Below are 6,000 nucleotides of genomic sequence, written 5' to 3'. Positions count from 1 at the left end.
CCTTAAAAACCGCTTTTAAGAGGCGCTTTGGGAGAGGTACCACTTCAGAAAAGTTGTGGGACAAGTTGAGAGACTTGAAGCAGGAGGGTCTTTTAGAATATGCCACCTATGAGTCCAAATTTGTGGATTTGTGGGAACGGTGGGTTGAGTCACTGGCTAGGGGGGAAGCTGCACCCGATTTTCTAAAAAAAGATCGGTTCACGCATGGCTTATGGTCGTTTCTCAAGGAGAAGACGAAAGGTAGATTCCCGGCTACGTACGAGTTAGCCGTTGAGATTGCTCGCCTTAAAGACAAGAAGCTGCGAATGAAAGCCAAAGAAACCGTGTCAACAGAATCAGGAACATCGCATCGACCAGCAACTACGACAACCACCATTCCACCACCACCACCGGCTCTTGGGGTAAGAGATGACCAACAAGATATGTTGGCCCATATTACTGACCAACTGCAGAATTTGTCTGTCTACTTAATACAACAAGGGAGGAGTCAAGAAAGAGATCAAGACCCTGGAAGAGCACGATGACAAAACAGGGAGTATCATTGCTACAACTGCGGAGAAGACGGTCACGGTATGTACTACTGTCCCAAACCACGACAAAACTATAATAGATGTGGTAGGAGGAACCAATTGTCACCCCCTAGAGAAAGAACACCCCCACCCGGAGCACCACCCCCACCAACACAAATTCTACGTCCACCCCAGACACCACTACAAGCATCCATCCCACCTCTTCCACCAGCCCCACCACCTGATCGCCCTGTAAACATCATAAGGCTAGAAGAGAAAGGAAAAGCCATAGTAGTGGATCCACCCAGAGCAAAGGAGAGGGACAAGGGTAAGGAGAAGGTAACCTTTTTAGAACCACTTGAAGCCATGACTGTGAAAAGAGCTAGGAGGGAGAAAGCTACATAATCAGATGATGAGAGAAGCATGAGAGGAGAAACTAGCAAGAGGCCATCCAGGCCACGACGGAAATTGGGCATCACCGACTTCCAGCTAGGGGAAAGTTCTAAGCCCTATGATCTAACATTGGTGGCAGAGCAAGGACCGAAGATTACATGGCCACAGCTGCTACATCTTGCACCAAAAGTAAGGCGACAATGGTCTAACATGGTAAGTACAAGACGCTCCAAAACAAAGGTAGCCGGAGCAATTTCAGGATGCAACATGGATGACATCCTTCCAATTGTCGACGTAAACATAAAAGGAAAGAGGGTTGGAAACACCTACATTGATGGAGGTGCACAAATCTGTGTAATGAGTGAAGCTATGATGCTTCGATTAGGGCTCGAGGTTGACAGGCCTTCTCCATGCAAGGCAAAGATGGCAAACAACGCAAAAGTAAAGTGTGTGGGTGTGGTAAGTGCCGTGAAAATCAAAGCTTTCAACACTGAGGTAGAGGTAGATGTTTTTGTAATGCCTACTAAGGGGGAGGGCTATCCACTAATTTTGGGAAGGCCATGGTTGATGGCCATGAAGGCAAAACAGGACTGGGGTACTGGCCTTCTACGCATGACCGGTAAGAAAGGGGAGACAATCTACTACGACATGAGGATTGGCAAGCAGAAGGAAATGAATCTGGAAACATCGGCAGATGAAACCACTAGCGAATCTTCCAGTTCTGAGGAGGAGACCACATCCACCGACGAAAGTGACAGTTCCATTGATGTGATGGGTATCATTATGAAGGATCCACAAAGCATAAGCACAACTGGTGATCCATCACCAAAAGGGAAACCCAATGAAGAGGAGAGAAAATCACCTGGCCTAGGAGGAAGTAGGTTGAAGGGTATGTTGTGTACGGAATTAACACTTGAGGAGAAAGATAGTTTTTTGCAAATGTTGATGGGATTTCCTAACCTGTTCATTGACAACTATGAAAGAATCACAGGCATTACAGTGGTGGAACATCATATTAAGCTGAAGGAAGGGGTAAAACCAATTGTGCAAAAGCTACGACGACTGGGGGTCATACAAGAAAAGGCACTCTTGGCCAAGGTAAGGAAACTGTTGGAGGCAGGATTCATCTATCCTGTAGAAAACTCAGAATGGGTGTCACCCATAGTGGTGACACCTAAAAAGAATGGTAAGTGGAGGGTTTGTGTTGACTACAAACCACTAAATGCAGCTACAAAGAGAGACCACTTTCCTCTCCCTTTCTTGGATGAAATTCTGAATGAAGTAGCGGGTTTTGAATGCTATACCGTCTGTGATGGTTATTCTGGATACTTTCAAATACGCATAGCCTTGGAAGATCAGCTAAAAACCACTTTTATCACGCCATGGGGTTGTTTTGCATACAGGGTTATGCCATTTGGTCTCACAAATGTACCTGCCACATTCCAGAGATATGTCACATATGTTTTTCAACCGTTCTTTGGAACATCCATAAGAGTGTTCATTGATGATTTTTGTATATATAGCTCCCGTATTTCACATTTTGAAAAGGTAACTGAAGGTTTGGCCAGGTTGTAGAGCCTAGGTGGGCAATTAAATGTGGATAAATGCCACATTGGGGAGAGTAAAGTCATTCTACTAGGCCATGAAATTTCAGCAAAAGGTATCAACGCCGACCCAAGTAAGGTGTCCACACTCATAGCCCTACCTTCACCAACGACCGCACGTCAACTGGTCTCTTTTCTACAGAAGGTGAGGTACTTAAGTAGATTCATACATCTACTATCACAACTTGTTCTACCACTGCAACAACTCACTCAAAGATCAACTTTCACTTGGGACGAGGAAAGCGAACATCACTACAACAAGGTAAAGGAGGTCTTAGCCACTCTGCCAACTATCTTACCACCTAAGTGGGATGAAAAATTCTATGTCACCTCAAGTGTTGGTGATGACTCATTGGGGGTTGTGCTACTCCAAAAGGATACGACGACATCTTTCATGAGGCCAATCTACTTCTCTAGTCGAATGATGACAGCAGGAGAGAAAGGTTTCACCCATGTGGAACACTTAGTCCTAGCTCTTAGATTTGCAACTACAAAGTTTAGGTCATATTTGCTGCCTAAGCAATTTGTGATTCTAACCACGGATGAAATATTTCCCTACGTTGTACAACACATGGATGTGTCTGCTAGAATTACTAAATGGCTAGTTCGTCTGCAAGAGTTTGACTACATGGTATAGGTAGAAAGCACGACAAGGGCAAGTTTGGGGGGACTCATGACCTACCAAGTCTTTGAAAGGAAGGAGAAGCAATCTAAGGAAGGAGAATTCCGATTACCTCCAGTACCACCGATGGTAGAAGGAGCATACTCTCTCTACTTTGATGGAGCCTACAAGCGAGCGTCCGACAAAGCAGCTGCAGGCATAGTGGTCTTTGATGACGAAGGGACAAAGGTATTTTCGTTGGGCCAATTGTTAGATTCACATTCTAACAATGAAGCTGAGTATGCAGCACTAACCAAGGGTCTACAATGGTGCGTCTCGCAAGGTGTACAACGCCTTAATGTATTTGGGGATGCTCTACTTCTGGTAAGGCAAGTAAATGGAGCATGGACATGCAAGAATCCTAGTTTAAGGACTCACTTGAGTGGTGTAAAAACCTTGTTGGGTAAGTTTGAAGAAGTTCAAATACACCATATCCCAAGGGCTCAAAACCAAGAAGTAGATGCCCTAGCAAGTGAAAGACTACAGGAAGTGGTGGTTGGAGCAATAAAACTAAAGCTCCCTCTATTTCAAGGAAGTGATGCCTTGCCTGACATCATGCATTTTTTGGAAACAGGGGAATGCCCATCAGATTTAACAAAGGGACAGAAGCAATGGCTGACGCGGAAGGCCACAAGGTATCGACTCATCAATGACGGTTTGTACTGTAAGGGTAAGGACCAAATACTCAGGAAGGTCCCTCTCTCTCAGAAAATCACGGGAGTAATTGCTATCTGTCATGACGGGGTTTGTGGTGGTCACTTTGCCCTAGACATAACAAGTAGGAAAATCTTGCAAGCAGGCTTCATATGGCCTAGCCTCAATCGTGACGTACACCACTGGTGCAAAACATGTAAGTTGTGTCAAAAGGCCGACACTAGGTCACTTATGCCTGAACCACAGACACCTATTCTCTCATATGGCCCATTTGAAAAATGGGGTATCGATGCCATTGGGCCATTACCTAGGGCCAACTCAGGAAAATTCTACATTATCATGGGGGTCGACTACATGACTAGATGGGCAGAGGTTACAGCCACCACTAGAATCACAACGGTAGACGTAGCTAAATTTATCTACGAGCACATATGTTGTAGGTTTGGCACACCTTTAGAGATCATCTCTGATAGAGGGCCAGGTTTCAGAGCAGACTTGGTAGGAGAATTAATGCAGAAACTGGGCATTACAAGGAGGCACTCTTCACCATATTACCCTCAATGCAATGGCCTAGTTGAAAAGGTAAATGGAATGGTTTCTAAAATTATTACCAAGCAGGTAAACAATCATACTGGAGACTAGGATAAGTATCTACTACCAGCTTTATGGGCCTACAGAACTTCATTTCGTACATCCTTGGGATTCACACCGTATCATCTAGTATTTGGTAAGGAAGCAATCTTGCCCATTGAAGTGCAACTACAAAGTCTCAGAGTAATGGCAAGCCAACTTCAACAACCCAACATGCATTTGAGAGATCACATCATCAACTTGAAAAGATTGCAGCTGGACAGAGAAGAAGCAATAAATTATTATGCAGCACAAGCAGAGCATAGACGGCTTAGCTTTAACGAGCACCTCCGGAAAAAAGAATTGAAGAAAGGAATGTTGGTGCTCCGCTACGACAATCGCTTCGACACGCGCAAGGATAAGAAACTCCTCCTCTGATGGGAAGGCCCTTTTATCATCAGGAAAAAGTATGCCAATGGAAGCTACCAGCTTATGGAGGCTGATGGAAAACTTCATAAAACGAGGGTAAATGGTTGGTGACTTAAACCTTATTTTCTTCGATTTGACCAGGCTCCACCAATTGACATTTTAGATGAGGACACACCATCAGCCGCCACCTCCGACGATAATGATCAAACAGATGAGCTAGAGACATGAATGCCTCTAGCCAAAAGGGGAGGGCTAATGATGGGGGCTTTTTACAAGCCAAGCTCCCATACCCCTCTTCTCTCGTCCCCACCCCATGAAAACCCCCTCTTATGGAGGGAGTGATAAAAGGCATTGGAAAAAGTAAGAAAAAATAAAGTATGATTATGTAAATATATAAGAAAGGTAAAATAGGCCACCTCATGCCTGCGGGGTAGCCCATCCCCACCTTGCCTCCTTTTTCTTCACTGTTGCCCCGCCGGGTGTCCCTTTTCCTCTCCTCCACTCAAAAGGTCAACCCCCTCTCTCTTCCCTTTGTCCTTTCTCCTTTCTCTCTCCCCTCAAGCTACCCCACCTCTCACCAATAATGCACCCTAACTCACATGCAACTTACCCTATCTTCCAAAATAGTATACCCCACCCCCTCTTTCTCTCTCCTATCATATCCCATGACCGAAATACTCTCCTCTCTCTCTAAAGGGCGCCATGTCTCTTGTCTTGTAGATAAATAACCTCCCCCACACTCACACACACTCAGTTTCACTGAAAAAGGTGCCCACAGACCCATCCCCACCTGGTGGTTACCTGATTTTTCTTGTGTTCACACACATCTGCACACAGATTCACCTCTGAACACAATCTCCTCTCTCCCCTCTTGTAATTACTTTATTCTCCATGTCACCTCTCACTTTCTTTCATCAACCCATCTCTCTCTCTTAGTCTCTCTCTCATGAGACTGCTGTTCTGGCACATATACACACAGCCAGACAAGTGGGGCCCACAGTCACATGGCCTATGTAGATAATGATTTCTTCATTTCTAAATTCTAGAATTTCTCCCCCCCCTCCTCCCCTATATAAAGAGGGGTCACCATCACACTAAGGACACAACATCACCAAAGAACACACTATGCACTGTGTGTGCCTAGTGCACACACACACACCCACACCATCACCATCACCGC

The sequence above is a fragment of the Adiantum capillus-veneris genome, chromosome 22 (assembly GCF_014529385.1).
Source record: "Adiantum capillus-veneris isolate H3 chromosome 22, ASM1452938v2, whole genome shotgun sequence".
In the NCBI taxonomy this organism is placed as follows: Eukaryota; Viridiplantae; Streptophyta; class Polypodiopsida; order Polypodiales; family Pteridaceae; genus Adiantum; species Adiantum capillus-veneris.
The sequence above is the reverse complement of the archived record's forward strand: the minus strand, read 5'-3'. Positions refer to the sequence as shown.